This window comes from Tupaia chinensis, unplaced genomic scaffold, assembly GCF_000334495.1.
Source record: "Tupaia chinensis unplaced genomic scaffold, TupChi_1.0 Scaffold145519_1, whole genome shotgun sequence".
NCBI classification, from domain to species: domain Eukaryota; kingdom Metazoa; phylum Chordata; class Mammalia; order Scandentia; family Tupaiidae; genus Tupaia; species Tupaia belangeri.
The window spans coordinates 4101246-4122437 of record NW_006205376.1 but is presented as its reverse complement, the minus strand read 5'-3'; the positions used below and the strand labels follow the sequence as shown (position 1 = coordinate 4122437).

At 37.8% G+C, this 21192-nt stretch overlaps 1 protein-coding gene across 1 annotated transcript in view; it reads left to right on the top strand.

Moving 5' to 3' along the window:
* SLC2A13 (solute carrier family 2 member 13) overlaps window positions 1-21192 on the top strand; it is a gene marked incomplete at its 5' end in the record, with an annotated part of 358416 nt that overhangs the window by 289057 nt on the left and 48167 nt on the right.

Genomic DNA, 21192 nt, shown 5'->3' with positions numbered 1-21192 from the left:
CCCCCCCCCCCCCCCCGTCTCTCACTCTCTCACCGCCCCCCATGTTTATGAAATAAGTATAAAAACTTTTCAAAAAAAAGTCTGGACCATTTTAGGTAGGCATTCCCAAATATTGCCATGGCAGTTTCTCCCTTGGTGTACTCCTTAACTACACTCTAATTTCCAAGCAGCCGAACGAAAGTGAAAGACAGAATTTTGTAAAGTCAAAATGAATTAATATCATTTTGAATTCTTTCCTGGAACTACTTTTTTTTGTAGAGTACTTTTCCAGGATTCAGTGAAATTCAGTAAAATAAGGATAAAAGTTTGGTATTTACAGGCTGGGAGGCTGTAAACCTTTCTCTTTTTGGCAGAGCACATGGTTTTTAGTAGACATTCCTAGAAAATAGTTGTGGAGAATAAATATTCCCCCCACATTTATGGACTAGTATTCATATTCATAGACACAGAACATGTATATTATCTGATACTGCTTTAACCTCTTTCATGTTTTAAATTCCCATAAAAATAATAATATTCTCTTATCTTGTCTACCTCATATTACTGATGAAAGAAATAAATCAGGTAAAAGTTCCTGTATCTCCTAGAGCTACAAAGTATAATGTATTAAATAATCTTTAATGCCATCATTAATCTTTTTATTAGGTGATTACTCCAAAGAAGTGAAGTAAGTTACAGAGTAGTTGTAAAACTCCAGACCACATTTTAATTATACTAATTATAAAAAATATATAAAAGAAATGGAATTATTGTTTAAAATGACTATTTATAAGAGCTTCTTCTATCAATACTCAGTGCATGATTTTTACCAGTCAAACTTCATTAATGAGTTAACTGATTAAATATTTCTGAATATAGAAGTTTATATCTTTAAATCCTTACAGTTTTGGTTTTTTCCAGTATTTTTAAAAAAGCCTGTAAGTTCTATTCTAAAATTATGAACATGTTATGAAATCTGTTAAAAATAATAAATGTGGGCTGGCTCTGCCCCCTGATGGGAAAGGCAGCCTGGCCCCACATTGCTGATCTTGGTTTGAGTCCCAGACCTGCCAGTGCAAGAAACACACCATGTGCGGGTTTGTGCGTGCCCAGAATCCTGAGAAGAGGAGGAAATGGAAGAGAAGAAATTGTAGTGTGACCATCCCCCGTGGGGAATGCTTTCTCCTCTCTCTCTGTCTCTCTCTGGCAAACGTATACACCCTGTAGCAAAAATAAAAATAAATATAGAAGTTTCTTATCGTTCACAGAATCAGTTTACAAACTTATTAGAAATGTCTACTGTTTTGTTTTGTTTTGTTTTGTTTTGTTTTAGAGAGGTTTTTGCTATAGGATGCGTGCGCTCACCAGACAGACAGACAGAGACAGAGAGAGAGAAAGCGAGAAATCACCCCCCAGGGGGGATGGCCACGCCACAATCCCTTCTCCTCCATTCTCCTCTCAGGATCTTGGGCGCACACGCACACGCGCCCGGCGTGAGTTTTAAGCCACCGGGTCCGGGACTCGAACTGCGGTCGACTCTGTGGAGTCCAGCGACATAAGCCGTTACACTAACTGCTGGTCCCAGAAATGTCTACTGTTGGTAAAGGGGTTCTAGAAATAGATGTTTCTCTTACCCTCAGTAGAAGGTTGACGTCAGAGGCCTCACAATAGGGATTTTGTCCTTTTGCAAATAACGAGTTATACAACTTTTTAGTAAAAATGCATATTAGTTTCATTATTTCAAGAAGATTAACAAGTTGTTCTTACATTTTACTTAAATTTTCATACTATAATTCCATTTTAATTAAAATTTTCATACCATAATCCCTTGACTGCATATACTACTAACGAAAAGTGAGGCACAGATAATATCTAAGGAAGAAAAATAAAAATAGCTTAAAAAAATCTTTTATGTTTACAGAATAGTGTCAAACTCTGCAAAAAAGGTGTCCATCATACCCCTCCCTGTGCCAGGTGACCACCCTCCTTCTAGGCTGGCCACTGTTGTTGGTTACCTCAGTCTTTGCTTGAAAGACAGCAAAAAAAAAAAAATAGGATGTGTTCACTATAAAACATTCCTAATACAAATTTGTCTGTTTGTAGATAAAGGAGCTGTATTTTGTTGGTGGTTACATTTTATACAGTTGTCTAGAATGAAACTCTTACAGCAGACTCCATGACTGCCTTTGAGTCACCCCGAAACTCTTACAGCAGACTCCATGACTGCCTTTGAGTCACCCCGACATACACTGTTTAGCGGTGTTTCAAGGCCCCGTACTCGGCAGCTCATAGCTGTATTCCCTGATCTTCAACAGTAGCTATGTTTCCTGAAAAAACACTAGGTGGAATGGTGTCACCATTTGTGGTGGAAATCATATAAGTTTTATGAACCCAGAATTGTCAATAGAACAAAACCATTTGTCCATATAATCAACTATAAAGATTACTTGGAAATAGAATTTTAAAAACCTATCAGCGTGCTTTTCTCTATGTTGTTAAATTTAGATAAGGTTTTTAATAATAATAATAATTTAGCAAACTTCTAGAAAATATTAGTAGACCTAACCAGTACAGAAAAACTCCTTCCTGCAGCTCCCTATGCCTTCACCATGTTCATCCCTTTTCTGTCCTCCGCCACGCATGTGTACACACACACACACAGGCTTAATGCACAGCTGAACTAGGAGAGAAATCTCTAAGTGCGAGGACCAGCAGTTAGCATAATGGCTGTCGCTGAACTCCCATGTAGCCGACCACAGTTCAAGTCCCGGACCCGGTGGCTTAAACTCATGCTGGGTGCATGTGGTTTGTGTGTGCACGCACCCAAGATCCCAAGAGGAGAATGGAGGAGAAGGGATAGCAGCGTGGTCATCCTCCCTGGGTGTTGATTTTTCGCTTTCTATCTCTCTGTCTCTGTCTGTTTTTCTGGCGAGTGCACACGCCCTATAGCAAAAACCTCTCAAAAAAGAAAAAGAAAAAGGAAATCTCCAAGTGCTGCAGATGAGAGAGGGTAAGCCCCCACATAGGAATCAGAAGAGAATCTAGATCTCTTGGGTGGGAGGCTATAGTTTTAGGTGCCAAGGGAGATAAAGTTCCAGTCCTAGCCCTGGGGCTATTAAGTGCTATCCAGGCTCTGAAATAGAAACCAGAAAAATTCATTAGACTGGGTTTGGGAAGCTACCTACATCTCTGCTGCTCACCTGAGGCTTCTAGTGGAAATAATGTCACATATGAAAAAGCAAATCCAGGAACCTCCGGTATGTAGGAAGGTGAGTTCCCAATTCACATTGCTGTTGTGAAGTGGGGACCCTAAGTTCGAAAACAAGAAACCTTTAAAAAATAAAGGGTCGCTTTATGATGGTGTAATGGTTACCTTGCTGGATTCTCACGTAGTGGACTGTGGTTCATGTCCTGGACCCAGTAGCTTGAAACTCACACCAGGCATGCATGTGCATGCCCAAGATCCTGGGAGAAGGGACTGTGGCATGGCCATCCCCCCAAAAGGCAATTTCTTACTTTCTGTCTGTCTATCTGTCCTCCCTCTCTCTCTCTCATATGCACATGCTCCCTGTAGCAAAAATCAAAAAACTAACAAACTAAATAACTAAATAAATAAATAAAATTAAAAAATAAAGGGTCTGCCCTGTAGAGCAGTGCCTCAATGCTGTGGATAGGGAACCCGATCCCACATGGCCAACTGTGATTTGAACCCCAGCACTGGCATCTTGAAAAACATGTCAGGTACATGTGTGTGCATGCCCAAAATCCTGACAGAATAGAGGGATAAGGGTGTGGCACCCAAAGGGGGAGTGCTTTCTCTTCCCTCCCTGTTCCCCCTCCACAAGCACACATGCCCTTTGACAATAAAAAAAAAAAAAAAGTTGAATTAAAATAATAAAATTAGGTCCGAAACTGAAGATATCCATAGAGCCACTCTACCACTCTAAGAACAAACATGCAGTTTTCAGACTTCCAGACACGTGACACTTTGAAGTAAAGCACCTCATGGTAAATATGGGAAAACAGCCCAAACGTACTGACTACACCTATTAATGAAGGCAAGTAAGCCACCACGTCTGAGAGTTGGACAGATGACTAGCTCAGGAGCCTTTCATTTAAAAAACACTGACGCGTGGCCGGCAGGTGCTGCAGTGGTTAAAGGATGCCGGACTCCCACCTGGCTTATTGCAGTTCAAGCCCTGAACCTGATGGCTTGCTTTCTTTCTCTCCGTCCTTCTCCAGTCAAATAAATAAATAAAGTTAAAATAAAGTAATTCTTTAAATAAAAAAATACTGATGAAAGACTTTAAAATAATATGTTTGAAATAAACAAAGCAAATATTACCTTTTTTTTCAATTATACAAAAGGCTGTGGACATGTGGTTTGTGCAGTATATATGCATGTCATAATCCAGAAAAGTTTTCAAAACAATTAAATTTTAGAAAGCAGAAATTCTAAATAAAAACGTACAGTGTAGTATTGGTATTTAAAAAAAAAAAAATTGCCAAAGGGCCATGTGCACTGTCTGGAGAGAGCAGGAAAAGAGGGAAGGTAGAAAGCAGCCTGCATAGGGGATGGCCACACCACAATCTCCGCTCCCTCATTTCTCCTTTTGGGATTTTGGGCATGCACACACAAAGCAGTCAGAATAGGAAAAAAGATATTAAGAACTATATCACAGAGTAAGCCTGTGGAATATGGAGAGGTTAGAATTAAGAACATAAGAGGAAAAAAATAATGAAAAGCCAAAAAGTGCTAGAAACTTTTTTTTTAAAGATTCATTCTTAAAAGACCAGTAAAATGGAGAAATCTCTGGCAGTGCTGACAGGAAAGAGAAAGAAGGCACAGAACGACAGAATGTAAAGATTTTGAAAACCGTAAGAGAATACTGGGAATAATGTTTTGCAGTGTACTTGAAAACAGGGAAAATGGACAGTTCTCTAGAGAAAAAAAAGTAACCGGAAATCCAATTCAGAAGCTGTGTGAAGTATGAAAGATTTCTATTTCCATTTTACACTGGAAGACAGTTATGTTTAGAGGGTTTAATGACTTCTGAAGTCAAAAAGCCAGTAAATCTACTTCCTGTGGCAATAGTAGGAAGATACACTTTATATTCTAGATTCAGATAGTTCCAAATTTGGGCTAGTTTGAAATTGGGGCTTTTAATCCTTCATGTCATAAAGAGCACTGGGAAAACCTGACCTCTCTGAGCCTCATTCTGCATTGGTAAATGGGAATAATATAATTGTGTGTTGAACAGTACGGTGGTTAGGAAAATTAAATGAGAGTGTATCTGAAGACAGTAGTAAAAATGTTATGCAGAAATATCCTGTTCTGATTTTTCCCTTTTTTTCTTAGATTTGTCAACAACACACTTTCTAGATTAGAATAAGCACTTCCTGAAAAAGATTAGATTGCTTTATATAAGTCCGTCTGTATCTGTTTATCCACTCCATACATATTGGCTCTCCATATATACAAACCCATAAATAATCAATTCTGGAATTTCAGGCCTCCTATTTAAAAATATTGCTAACAAGGGATTCTTTCTTCATGTGCTGATTCAATGTTTGTTTCCTGTAATACACGGCAATTTAGCTCTGTAACTAGAAACACTAAAATAGCTAGATAGAGTCCCTATTTTCAAGTCACTGTTTATCACATTCATTCAGTAGAGAGCGTTTTCTCACACTGAGCTCTGATACAGCACCCGGCCTGTTTTTCCAGCATTTCACCCTCTCCCACACAGAATTCTAGCTGAGCTAAACCCCTTGTAATCACTTCATGCCCATTAGGATGTCTTGCCTCTGTGCCTTTCCTCATTCTGTGTTTTCTGCCTTGACTCTACCCTCCTTTTCATCTTTTTTGATTTCTGACCAGCGGATTTTTTCTTTTTTGCCTCTATCAGATGTCCTTTTTTTTCCCTTAAGTCTCTCTAATTAGCCCCAGAAAAGATGATCTATTTATTCTATATCCTGCTACCCTCTAGTTCTTCCCTCACTGCAGTACACTGTGAAAGCCTTACAGTGTAAGATCCATGACAACCATAAAGCCTCCTGGGCTGTCTCCTGTCTCGTAGGACCAACACTGTGTGTCACTTAGAAGTATGAGGCAACCTCTGGCCCCAGGAATATCCAGAAAATAAGGCCAACTCAGCACAGATGCAGGACTCATAAACTGTAAAACAAAGTCACCCTTCCAAGAATAACGTAGGCTCCCTTTACGAGTATCCAAGACTGAGTATAAGCGTAGGAAAAAGGGAAGGATCCCCTGAACTCTGAGAATGGTTCTGGATGGAGACCCCCCTGGACAGGTTGTCATCTGAACTCTGACTATACCAGGCCTGTGCGCCCAGCCTACTCCTACTGCCTGTCTTGTCAGAGCACTGCCAGGATGAACTGCATGAACATCAGACGGTGTCAAAGATTCACCTTGACACAAATTGGACCTAAGGAGAAAAGCTGCTCCTAGGAAAGCTGGTTAGGATGATCTGAAACCCCCAAACCAACACTCGTGTGATCTATATGACACTTACACCATCTCATATCATGATAATCTGTATTTGGCAATGTCTTCTAGATGATACGTTCCAGAGTCTATATCTGCATTATTTTTAAACCCTTGATGTTCATACACATGAAACATTCAGTCAACAATTGTAAGTATATGTGATTGAGATTGCCACAGTTCTGGCTGAGAGGCGTAGTGTTCCAGTCCCTTCATCGTAGTTACATCCTCTGCATTCTCACTCACTTCCAGGAAAGGAAGCCTGTAAAAGGAAAAATGAGAGTAGCGTAGTTTTAATGACCATGCAAATGTTAATGCTTACTAATACTAATTAAAATGCTAAAAATAATTTTAAAAATGAGGAGCCAGACAGTAATGAAGCAGTAAAACATAGCACTCTTATAGGCTGCCCCACCTTGGAAGGTTCCCATATTGTGTCTGGAGACCTCCCTGAGTTTGCAGGGCACACACATGCCCATGAGCTGGGACTGGCTGAAAGCTAGGGATTGTGGCATCAGGAGGACCCTGTTGAGGGTGCTGTCTCTCTCTGTCTCTTGAAATTAAGTTAATTTTTTTCCTAGCATACATTTTATAAATAGAGAAGTAGAATGTCTGATGTAGAATATTTTAATCCATTTTACTATCTAAATTATGCTTTTCTCCATGTTTCTGCTTGAACAAAAGTCATTATGCTTTATTTCCCTCAAGATCTCCAGCTGTATATTATGTGTAAGTTTATTTATTTATAAATAGTATCAGGTATCACATGCTTCTAAGTATTACTTTTTGAAGGCAGAAACTAGGCTTCTTTGCATTTAGTGGCTATCTAGATTACAGATTCCAATACTATTTATGTTGCAAAGCATACAAAGCAGAAAACCAAGACATTTCTGTATAATTCATCTCCCTTATTAAGTTATCCAATTTTTTAAAAAATTTTTGCTATCAGGGGTACACTTACCAGAGAGAAAGAGAAAAAGAGAGAAATCACACACACCCCCAGGGGAGATGGCCACGTTAAAATCCCTTCTCTTCCAGTCTCTTCTTGGAATTTGGTGCACACACACCTCGTTTGATTTTCAAGCCACTGGGTCTGCTCAAAACATACAGTTGGCCATGTAGGATCCAGCTCCCTTAACCTTCACACCACTCACTGGCCCAAAGTTGTCCAATTTCTTAGTTGACATTTAATTGTTTTAATATACGGTATTTAATAATAGTCATAATACATTTAACTACTTTCTTTTTTGGGGGCAAAAATGTAACATTTCTAGTCCATGTTCCTTTTATATTTTTGAAGTTTTTCTTCAGCTCAAACTTTGAAAAGTAGTCTTGGTTGGGACCAGCAGTTATCGTAATGGCTATGTCGCTGGACTCCCACATACATAGTTGACTGCGATTCGCGTCCTGGACCTGGTGGCTTAAAACTCACCCCAGGCTCCCGAGAGGAGAATGGAGAAGAAGGGATTGTGGCGTGGCCATCCCCCCGGGGGGTGATTTCTCGCTTTCTGTCTCTCTGTCTCTCTGAGTCTGTCTGGCGAGCACATGCGCCCTATAGCAAAAATCTCTCAAAAAAAAAAAAGAAAGTAGTCTTGGGTTGTTCCTTACTAAATAAGATTAAAGCGGGCTGTACAGCTTTTATTATAATGATGAGAGCCAGCACTTGAATTGCGTGGCCTTGGTGAACAGAATATAATCATGATGAACCTTGCTTCAGAATTTTAACTGGATTTTTATAGGTACATTTTTGGAGGTGTGGAAATCATATGAGCAATGTTAGGTTAGTGACCTTATGTGATATTTTGACATGGATATGACAGTGTTATCACACTGGTAAGATACACAGGTTTTGGGGATGTGTATTATGAAAAAAATAACACATGGTTTCAAACTTTTTTTTACCAAAATGAACTTTAATTCATTTCCCTATGAACTTTTCGAAGTCCCCTTGTAATTATTTTTCAGATATTGTGAATATATGATGAAAATTATTTGAAGCTAGCATGAATTCAACACTTTGGCAGGAAACATTATCTAACTGGAAATTAATGATGTTGTGCTTATTCCATTTTTATTACGACTGTCTTCTATTCTTGGCAAGTGTGGTTGATTGTATTATTATTCAGGATATCTGCTGCCACTCCCTAGGCAGGATTCTATTTCTCCGGCTCATCAGTCTTATCCACATGACTTGCTCTGGCCAAGGAAGTGAGAGTGGAACAAAAACATGGCATATCTGAGACAGAGTTTTAAGCTGGAAGTTTCAAGCAAGAATTTGCCATGTCCTTTTTCACCTCTGCAGCAGTGCTGGCCATGTTCTAAAATAGAAGGTGTTCCATTAGCTTTGATCACAGAGTGAAGAAAATGTGGAACAGAATTATGCCCTGAGAAAGACCTGTGCAGTGATCAAGAAAATAAGCATTGTTTTCTTAAGTCTCTCTGGGACTTGACTCTTTTGTTACTTCAGCATAATCTATTCTCGTTCAACTGATAAAGCAAGATTCCAATACATACCACTGTAGAAGTGGCACAGCATTTATTTAGTTCCTACAAGGAAGCTTTTTTTGAAAAGAAGTTTTGATATACAGTTCATGCACTCACCACAGAGAGAGAGGAGGAGAGTAAAAAAAGCCCCCCCCATGGAGATGGTCACCTGCCATCACTTCTCCTCTATTCCTTCTGTCAGGATTTTGGACCGCGTACCCGGCACCCTTTCCAAAACACTGAGTCACAGGTTTGAACTGGGGTCCAGCCACCTTATTCACCATTCCAAGGGCCGGCCTATATGCTTGTTTTTTAAAAAGTAGTTAAATGATAGTGAAGAGCAAAGAAAGACATAAACAGTTGCAAAAGGGATTGTCAAATACAAGTTTGGGGTAACACTGCTATGGAAGAAGGAAGCTGTTGGGGTTTTTATGTCGGAGCTGACTTGTATGGCTTTGGATTTAGAACATAAAATTCTGATAAAGGAAAAACTGTAAAGAACTGTATAAACAAGTAGAGGATAAGGCAAGACGTTTGGAATTGTATCAATGTAAGAGATGCAGAAGGGTGGTGCCTCCATTTTTAAACGTTCCATATTTTAATAAAGACATTTAAACAGGAGATTATACATATCACTGTGATACAGAAAGAACATCATTAAACATCCAATCACTCTGAAGGCTTTGTTTTTTGAATTTCTTTCTTTCATTCATTAGTGAGAAAGGTGGGGATATACAAGAAGGAAGGGGAAGAGGGAGCGAGAGAGAGAAAATGAATGAGAACCTCCTACAGGTTCTCATGCCACAGGAGCTCCCAGCCAGGATCCCAGGCACGCACATGGCCACCACATCTTGGCAACCTTTAAAAATTAAATTATAACAATTTGTTCAGGGTGGCCAGCAGGTAACATAGTAGTTAGGGTGCTGGATTCCCACGTGGTTCACCATGATTTGAGTCCCAGACTCATGCCAGACTCCTGTGTGTGCACCCCCAAAATCCCTAGATGAAAATGGAGGAGAAAGGACTGCAGCATGGCCAAGCCCCCTAGGGGGGTGATTTCTGGCATTTCATCTCTCTGTCATTCCAAATAGTACAAGTGCCCTATAACAAAATATTTAAAAGTAAAAATTTGTGGAGACCAGCAGTTGGTGTGGTACTTAAGGCACTGGTCTCCCACATGGCAAATGACCGTTCAAGTCCCAGACCTAGAGGCTGAAAATCATGCCAGGCATGTGTGTATGAGTGCACAAAATCTTAGGGGGACCAGCAGTTAGCGTAATGGCTATGTCACTGGACTCCCATGTAGTTGACCGCAGTTCAGTTCCCGGACCTGATGGCTTAAAACTCACACCGGGCGTGTGTGCGTGCGTGCCCAAGATCCTGAGAGGAGAATGGAGGAAAAGGGATTGTGGCATGGCCATCCCCCCCCTGGGGGGGTGATTTCTCACTTTCTATCTCTCTGTCTGTCTCTGTCTGTTTGGTGAGCACACGTGCCCTATAGCAAAAACCTCTCAAAAAAAAAAAAAAATTGTAGAAGAGAATGTAGGAAAAGGGATTGTGGTGTGGCCATTTCCCTGGGGAGGTGGTTTCTCACTTTTCCTCTCACTGCCTCTCTAGAAAAAAGTTTTTCTTTTTATTGTTATTAGATAAAAGAGATACAGGGAAAAGACTGGCTATAGAGCTCTACGTGGACAACCCCCTCCAAATAGTAATATTCTTATGTTTCATTATTGGATTTTATAACAATTTAAGCTCTAGTCATGTTAGTATGGCATTTAATAACTGGAAACATAACGTGTTTTCTGAAGTCATTTGATCACAATGAAGTTTGACATTCTGCCACATGCTACTGAAAGTGTTTTTAAAAGACTCAGACATTACCCCCTAAGATTTATATGTAAGAAAGAACCAGACTACTCATACAAGCATACCTTAAAGTTATTTAAAAGAGACGATGTTCCTTTTTATAAATACATAAAAAGAAAAGGCTTTTTTTTTTTAGGGTCAAGGACATTTGGGAGAGAAGATGCCTAAATGTATGTGGTAGAATGTGAAAATTTAGGGTGAGTATTAGAAATTGACCCTGGCTTTTGAGAACTTTGAATAAAAATGGAAGGTATAAATGAGAAAAAAAAATTTTTTTTGGAGAGGTTTTCGCTATAGGGCGCATGCGCTCGCCAGATAGAGAGAGACATAGAGACAGAAAGCGAGAAATCACCCCCCAGGGGGGATGGTCACGCCACAATCCCTTCTCCTCCATTCTCCTCTCAGGATCTTGGGCACGCATGCACACACGCCTGGCGTGAGTTTTAAGCCACTGGGTCTGGGATGTGGTCCACTACGTGGGAGTCCAGCGACATAGCCATTACGCTAACTGCTGGTTCCCTAAATGAGAAAAATTTATGGCCATTTATGGGACTGAGTATTTCAGACAGAGGATATGGATTATAAAGCATTATAAAATTATGTATTATCACCTTAAAGAATATTTGAAAATAATGTTGAAGTGCCCCATCACAGTGGCTTGCTTTTCAACTTTATGTGAGGAAAACTTTCGCCAAACTACAAAACCATTTATAAATCATTAGTTTGTTTTATGAACTTATAAGGCTCATCTTAAAAATGTATTGTATGTTATTTATTATTCTCGTTGGAAATTTCACCGAAGGCTTCAAAATGAGACTGCCCGTGTGGTGTGTAGGAACTCCTTTATGAAAGCGCTCCAGCCATCAACATGTCTGAAGCACTGGGTCTAGACTCTGTTGTTTCTTAAGGGTACTCTGACTTTCTGTGGGGCGTAGGTTGGTTATACACTGTGATTGACCATGGAAATGATCTTACTTGGTTAACATTGACCTTCTGAGAAGCACTTGGTTATGGAGATCTGTCTCACTTTTTAGTTGTTTGGCTTAGAAATAAGCCATTACGTGAACTGCTGGTCCCTCAGTTCTGGGACTTTAACTGCAATCAGCCATGTGGGAGTCCAGCACCCTTACGTATGCACGCACATGTGCCTGGCATGAATTTTAAGCTACCAGGTCTGGGACTCAAACTATGGTCGACTACATGAGAGTCCAGTGATGTAACCTTATGCCATCTGCTGGTCCCCATTTTTAATATCTTTTTAAAAAACTAGGAAGCGTATTTAGTACTTCTCCTTAATTAAATCTAAGAATTTTCATGTAATTTATTTCTTTCTGTCTGGAGCCAGGAAGGAGGCAAACTTTGGAACACCGTCACATGTTAGACATAACTGGGAATGGGGTTCACACACCTGGAGATGTCACCTGAGTCAGAGGAGTGACCCAGGGGGGTTCAACGGTAGGATGGGAATGTAGGAAGTAAGTTAGGGAGCATTGGTAGAGGTTAAAAAGCTAGAATATGTTATCATAAAGGTATCCAACTTGAAAGGACCAATCAGACAGGAAACTGGAAGAGAATGAACAAAAACATTGCAAGCCTAGACAGGTTCAGGAATGTATGTCTTGGACGCCAGCTGAGGAAACACCTGGATGAACGTCTCTGTAGTGACCTTTCTCTTGGCCGATCTCTCTCTTTGCTGGGCAAGAAACTGCTCTTAAAGTACACAGCATTGCCCCAGTTATCCCACCAAAGCCCAGAGAAGATTGATAGTTGTGAGGGTTCTTACAGAGTTCATTGTTTGTTTTATGTACATTAGAGTTATTTTTAATTATATACTTAAAGGAAGTAAAAAGTTGAAGATGAAGTAGTTAAGTTTTATAATTTAGTTTTTACAAATAACTCCTTTATGAATATGGATAAGAATTATGTTATCTTTGTTTCACTAAACCTCAGTTGCTTTTCTCAACTGGCCTTCTCTTTTGTGGCCTGTAGTGCAACAGTTTCAGGCAAGGCATTGTTTTCTGCATTGAATGAGTAACTGATTTATTAAGTGCATAAATCTGTGGAGCAGATGACCCATATCTGGAAGCTGGTTCGGCCCTCAAAAACTGAAACAGGAATGGAAGTGACCCCACTGTGGATTTACCAGTGACTTATAGCAGCCATGTGACCTTGACTGATGACCTCCTCCACTCTACCCCAGTACACACATGCACAAGATAGAAAGGAAATGATAAAATATACCTAATGTATTGGATATAAAAACAAGTTCAGATTATCTGGTCTTCAATGCATTTTTTTTATTAAAGTCTTCAATCTCTTAAAAATGGTAATTTTTAGAATTCTTCTGAATTCAGTAAAGCATTGCTTCTCATCACCTCCCTTCCAAAAGATGTACTGGCAACACAGCTCACAGAAACCCTTGAAAGGATGGGCTTGTTTTTAAAGTGAATGTCTTAATTTTTAAATCTATATTAATTTTCCTTTTAAACTATAAAATACAGCCATGTTCAGTTTAAAGTGATAACTTCTTATTACTTATAACTGATTTGTCTGGAAAACCCCAACACCCCACTTCTCATCTTATTCTTCACCATGTTGGTGAGGAAAGGGAAATTTTGTTCCTAAAAAATGTGCTATTTTATTTTGTAACACATCAGTCTATGTGCTAATTTGAGAATATGCTTTACTGAATAACAGTCTATGTGCTAATTTACTGTTATTCAGTAAAGCATAGACCCAACCAAGAAACAAACTCCCAGTTCAGAAAAATTACAAAGGAGGAGGGACAAATTCTTGTGAATTGATTTCAAACCTTACTTAACTATCAGTCTAGGAAACATTATATGCCTCAAGTATTTAAATGTTACTGTTAAAATCTTGTGAAAACCGTAGTCCTGTAGAATTGCTAATTGAGTAAAACTGAACATGTCATTGAATTTCTTGAAGAAAAAAGTATCCTTTTTGAACTAAAAATACTCTTTTTGAACAAAAAGTATCCTTTTTGAACAAAAAGTGTTCCTGTCCTAAAATAGAAGGAGAAATATTTCAAAATCTTACAGCTACATAAAATTACTGACTGAAACATAAGCAAATTTTACTTCTCCAGTGTTTTGGCTGTATTTATTTAATAATGGGCTCTCTTTTAATAGCATGTTGCACTGTTTTTTAACTTAGTAACAGCAGTTGTTCATTAAAATAGCAGTTAATTATTTTTCCCAGATTGGAAATGTAAGCATTATTTCATTGTACCTTGCTATTACTCTGTAATGCCATACGCTTTCCCTAATGTTCTTATGTAGAACTGCTCTCTAATGCTTTATATATAATCAATAATTCTTATGTTAGAGAATAGTTATTTACATACCTGTTTGCCTTTCTGCCCCCAAACTGGCAACTTCTCAAGGGAAGAATTGGGGCCTAGAGTTGTTCTCTACCAGGCACATAGAAATCTCCCAGTACATGTGAATATTATTGAAAGAACAAACTAGAGAAAAAGAGTGTTTCAGCCCACCAGTATTTTTGTTGTTTTACAAAGAATCTGTCAGTTTTATTTATCCAGATGATTTTGTGTTGTGTGGAGAAGGCCAGACTTTTTTTGAAAATCTTGATTGGAAATGTAAGCATTATTTCATTGTTCCTTGCTATTACTCTGTAATGCCATACGCTTTCCCTAATGTTCTTATGTAGAACTGCTCTCTAATGCTTTATATATAATCAATAATTCTTATGTTAGAGAATAGTTATTTACATACCTGTTTGCCTTTCTGCCCCCAAACTGGCAACTTCTCAAGGGAAGAATTGGGGCCTAGAGTTGTTCTCTACCAGGCACATAGAAATCTCCCAGTACATGTGAATATTATTGAAAGAACAAACTAGAGAAAAAGAGTGTTTCAGCCCACCAGTATTTTTGTTGTTTTACAAAGAATCTGTCAGTTTTATTTATCCAGATGATTTTGTGTTGTGTGGAGAAGGCCAGACTTTTTTTGAAAATCTTATAGTGGAAATGACAATAGCTAACAATAGAGGTCAGGCCATCACCGTGTCTGGCACAGCTCACAGTATTCTCTGCCGTATTCTGGTTCCTTTTTTTCTATTTCTGACTCTTACTTAGGGACATGGGGCTCAGGAAGTTTCTTTCAGAAAGTCTAAAATCAATGGATAATATAACTCCAGTAGAGCAGAAGAACACCCCCTGGAGTCAGAAGACTTGCGTGTGGACTCAGGAGCTGACCAGAGTATGGCTCTTGGGTCATTTATTTTACCTCTCTAATCCTTAGTTTGCTCATCTTTAAAATGGACAAAAATATTAACTCTAGATATTGTTTACCATGCAAGATCACTGAGAAACACACCTCTAAATATATGTGAAAATAATTTGTACACTTGATCTAAAAAGAACTGTTTATAAGTCTCAGTTCCACAATCTATTATATCTTTCTTCCATAACCAACTGGATAAATGGACTACAACTGCATATCTCACTTGCAAGTGTGAAATTTAAAATTTCTTTCTTAAGCATACAGGTTACAATAAGAGAAGAGTTCACTTTTTATTTCTACGAAAAAAAAATTCTTAGGTTTGTAAGAGCTTTCATCTGTTCATTTTCATTAAATCTTATGCAGTTATAATAGCGCTTAGTGTTATCAGGTTTTTGATTAAATTTTTAGTGAACCAGTATGTTGTTTGATATAGATCAGTTAAAGCCTTCTTGTCCTGTTTTTGTTTTTGTTTGGTTTTTTGTTTTTTAAGGAATAGGTGTTTTTACTCTTCTCGGTAAAAGTTTCAGCTAGTCAAAAAAAAGTAAAATGAGGAAATTATGAATAATTCATTAAGTACCTATGATGAGCTTATTCCGTATAAACTATTACTCTTGCTGCCTGCATCTGTGGCTCATTTCCTTGGGAGGTAAAGCAATGACATTAAAACTCCGGTTGTACAATTGATGTCAGAACGGTTAATTAATGTTTTGAAGTCTTGTCCTTAGTCTGCACATTTTAAGTTAATTTAACGCTTAATTGTCACAAAGGATAAATAGCAGAATGCTGGAAAAATGTAAGAGAATATTCATGAGCAGTTTTCTTCCTCCTAAAAGCTATGATTATGGCTTTACAGAATTTGGCAACACAATATAGATGATGTAATAGGAAGTCGCTCATAGTGAAAAGTGTCCAAAATTGAAACTTTCAAAATATGGAGTTATCCAAAAGGTGGCAGTATAAGAGTCCATTTCTAAGAGTGACGTTCTCCAATATAAAGACATTTTAGTGTATTGGGTTGGGTTGTGTGATGCATTTTTGCACAGAAAAATACATCATTTTTCTGACGACCCTTTAAAAAAAAAAACTTGCAGTGTAGGAGTTCTCTGTAATTAGTATTCCAAATAACATCTTTTTAATTACTTGGGTTTTGTTTTTCTTTTTTTTTGTTTTTTGTTTTTTAGGTTTTTGCCATAGGGTATGTGCACTTACCAGAAAGAGACAGAGAGGGAAGTGAGAAATCACCCTCCTAGGTGGGATAGCCATGCTGCAATCCCTTCTCTTCCATTTTCCTCTCAGGATTTTGGGCATCCATGCCTGTGTGCCAGGTGTGATTTTTCAAGCCACTGAGTCTGGGGCTAGAACTATGGTCAGCTATATGGGAGTCTAGCGCTTAAACAACCATGCCACCTGCTGGCCCCTTTTATTACTGTTTTGAATCAAATGGAAATCACATTGGAATTTCGAGATGGTAGTGGCAGCAACAGTATTTTTACATCTCCCCCAAGTTCCTTAATCTCCCACCAACCCAATAATAAATAATTGCCAAGAAAAAAAAAAAAAAACGCAGGCAAAAAAAAAAAAAAAAACCTCTTTAAAAGATCACTAAGGAAATTGGAACAGTGACTATTTGATGCTTTTATGAATTTAATTTTTAGATGCAATAATCATATTGTTATTACTTTTTTTAAAAAGTCTTCACTTTATTAGACTTTATTAGCAGTTGGCATAATGGCTATATTGCTGGACTCCCATGTAGCTGACCACGGTTCGAGTCCTAGACCTGGTGACTTAAACTCATGCCAAGTATGTGTGTGTGTGTGTGCCCACGATCCTGAGAGGAGAATGGAGGATAAGGGATTGTGGTGTGGCCATCCCCCCTGGGGATTTCTCGCTTTCTGTCTCTCTGTCTTTTTCTGGTGAGCACACGTGCCCTATAGCAAAAACCTCTCAAAAAAATGTCTTCACTGAGCTACATTGAAATAGTGTCTTACCTGGGATTTGCCTCCAAATAATTCAGGAAAAATGGAATGAGGAGTTTAGCTGAAACAGGATTGCCATGTATAGTTGTTATAGTTTTCGTTATTGCCATGTTATAGTTGTTGAAAGTCTGTTATGGTTATATTAGGTTAATTACAGTGTCCTCTCTACTTTCAAAGATAGATTAAAATGTTTGTAATAAAAGAAAATTTTAATGTATGTCAAAATAAATACTAATGATTTACATCAATGACAAAGTTTTTTAGAAAAGATAGCCAAAAGTAGTGACAGCTGCATGGCCCAGTACTTAATGCAATCTGATTCCACATGGCCAAACACATGGATGGAGGCCTGGACTGGGCAGCATGAGAAACGTATCAGGCTTGCGTGTGTGCATGCCCAAACTTCCAACAGGATGGAGAAATGGAGGAGAAGGATTTGTGACATGATTATTCCCCATGGGAAGTGTTTTGTCTCTTTCCTCCTCTTTGTCTTTCTCTAGCAAGGGCACTTGCCACTCTGCCATTCCTTTTTCTTTTAAAGAGCCAAAAGCAAATAGAGAAGATAAAAGGGAAAGTAAATATATATACATTAATCCTGCCCCCAAAAAAAACTTTTAAAAGGAGGGGAAAAGTAATACTATAGACTGAATATTTATGCACCCCCACCCCAAATTCATATGTTGAAACTAATCTCCAATATGAAAGTACTGGGAGGTGGGGCCTTTGGGAGGTGATTAGGTCATGAGATAGAGCTTTCATGAATAGGATAAGTATCCTTGCAAAAGAGATCCTAGATAAATTCCGCCAACCCTCTTCCACCAGGTGAGGACAGTGAGAAAATATATGTGTATATATTTTCTCTGTATGAACCAGACAGCAGGGCCTCACCAGATACTGGATCTGATAGTGCCTTGATCTTGGACTTTATACCCTCTAGAAACCTGAGTAATAATTTCTATTGCTTATAAACTACCAACATATGGTATTACATTAAAATAGCCTGAATAGACTAAGATAAGTAACAAAGAAACAAGTGAGAGATTCAAGCCATTTATATTGGTAAATTACATTAAATATAAATGGTCTAGGGACATTAAATAAAAAGAGATTGTCCAATTGGATAGAAAAACAAGATGCAATTATTTGCTATCTAGGGAAAAAAATAAATATAAAGACACATAGGATTAGAAGAAAAGAGATGGAAACATATATTACAAATACTAATCATACAAAAGCTGGAATGGCTTTGTTAACATTAGCTAAAGAAGACTACAGAATAAAGGAATGTCATCAGAGATAAAGAGGGATGCTTCATAATGATAAAATGACTAATTCATTAGGTCCTACAAATCTTATGTGTATATTCCACTAATGACAGAGCTCTATAGAAATCATTTTTTAAAAAAGTTTTCACAATTGGGCCAGCAGATAGCATAATGGATACATTGCTGGACTCCCATGTAGTTGACCAGGACACAGTGGCTTAAACTCATGCCAGGTGTGTGTGCAGGCATGCCTATAATCCCAAGAGGAGAATGGAGGAGAAAGGATTGCAATATGGTCATCTCCACTAGGGGGTGGGAGGGGATTTCTTGCTTTCTGTATCTGTGGTGAGTGTATGTGCCCTATAGTAAAAATCTCTCTCTTAAAAAATTTTTTTTCACAAGATTTCCAAAATATTTGGATATTAAACAACATATTTCTAACTAAAACATATTGTAAAGAAATCACAAGGTGTAAATTAGAACACATTTTGAATTCAATGAAAATTATACTTCATGTGTTAAGATACAACTAAAACAATGCATAGAGGCAAATTTATTGCTTCAAATAATAATATTAGAAAATAAACAGATCTGAAATCAATAACCTCAGCTCCCAATTATGAAGCTAGAAAACAAAAGCAAATAAAACTCAAAGTAAAAGGAAAAAACTAAATATAAATGAGATTTTTAATTAAAAACTGCCTCACAAAGAAAACGCCAGACCAAGTTGGCTTCATTGGTGAATTTATACCAGATATCTAAAGAAGAAATAATGACAGTCCTATATAAACTCTTTCAGAAAACAGAGAGGAAGAAAAATTTTCCCAAATCTTTTATGCAGTTCATTTTAACTTGGCACCAAACCTGTCTAAAACCTGTAAGAAAGGAAAACTATACATTGTCTTTTCAGTATCTCTTTCATATATAGACATAGAAATTTTCAAACCGAATCTAGCAATATAAAGGAATGCAAGGTTGATTTAACATTTATAATCCACTGATGTACTTAATTATATTAATACAAGGAAAAAAACTATATAGTAATCTCAGTAGATGAAAAAATTGATAAAATTCAATACTCATTCATGATTTTTTTAAAAAAAGAAAACTCTTAGAAGGCTATTAATGGAAGAAAACTTCCTTAACATGTGTGAAAAACCTATAGCTAATATTACACTTAATGGTGAAAGAAACTGGTTTTTTCTCTATGTTGGGTAATCAGCTAAGATTATCTACTCTTAACACATTTTTATTGTGGTTGGGCAGGGGGTTTATACAAGGCCTTTTTGTGACTCAGTATTTCTGCCTCAGACTCCCAAGTAGTTGGGGCTATAGGCATATACCTCCAGACTTTTTAGGGTGTGCTAAGAATTGAACTCAGGCCATCCCTTTGGCCTCAGCCTGCCAAACAGCAAAATCTAGCATGCACTACTACGGCCAGGCCATCCACTGTTAATGCTTCTATGCAGCATTTTATTGGAGGTTCTAAGTCAGTGTAATAAAGCAAGAAAAAGTATACGGTTTGTAAAGGAAGACATACTCTATTTTTAGATGACATTATTTTTACCAAAAACTACTAGAATAAATAAGTGAATTTAACAAGATCTCATAAAAAGTCCAAGTAAAAAATAAATTTTATTTTTTTACTAAGAGTTGGCACATAACATATTTATAAAGGTTAATTATCATACCATCCAAACACATAAAATTCTTAGTTAATTTGAGCAAGAAACACCAAGATTACTACATCGAATACTACAAAATATTGCTGAATGAAATTAAAGCATACCTAACTAGAGAGATATACACCATGCTAATGGATTATAAGACTCAATATTGGTAAAATGTCAGTTCTCTTCATATTGATCTATACAGTCAACTAATAAATACAAACAGGCTATTCTGTGACAAACTGGCAAACTTGTTCTAAAATGTATTTAAAAATGCAAAACAATTGGAAAAAGAATACTTTCCCTGGCTGACTTTAGGACTTCCTACAAAGTTACAATCATCACAACAATGTGGTATTGGTAGCATACACCTGTACATCAGTGGAGTCCAGAAATAGTTCTATATATGCATGACTAATTGATAATAAGCAAATATGTCAAGTTAACCCATAGGGAAAAGGATTGTTTTTCAACAGGCTTAGGCAAAATCAATTGGCTGTCTAAATGGAAGTGAGGGAAGGAATGGACCTCAGTCCTTATACCCTAAACAAAGAGTAACTCAAAATAAATCATAGACTTAAATCATAGAATCTGTATAAGGAGACTTAGGAGTAAATTTTATGACTCAAGATAGTCCAATTTTTAGATAGGACACAAAAAGCACAGATAACAAAAGGAAAAAAAAAAAGTATATGTTGTAACTCAAGAAAATTAAAACCTTCTGTTCTTTGAGAGACACTATTAAGAGAATGACAATTCAAATCACAGAATAAAAGTATTTGTAGTATGCATAGCTGATAAGGACCTTATAAATAAAGAATTTTTTAACTTAATTCTGAGGCAACTTCAAAAAGAAAACAGCCAGAAAGGTTTAAACAGAAACTTCACAAAAGAAAATAAGAAATAGCTAATGAACACATATAAAGGTGTTCAACATCATTTATTATCATAGAAGTAAAGTAAAATCACAGTGATATGCCACAGCAGACCCAGTAAAATTACTTAAATGAACAAGACCAGTAATGCTAAGTATTGGTGAGGCTATAAAACATCATACTGGGGGCCCTGCTAAGCCGACGGCGGCAGGAGACGGGCGGGCGCCAAGGCTGCGTCCGACCGCGGGACATCGCGGGCCCTTCTGGGCTGTGCGTGTCCCCCCTGGGCCCTGCTAGGCCGGCGGCG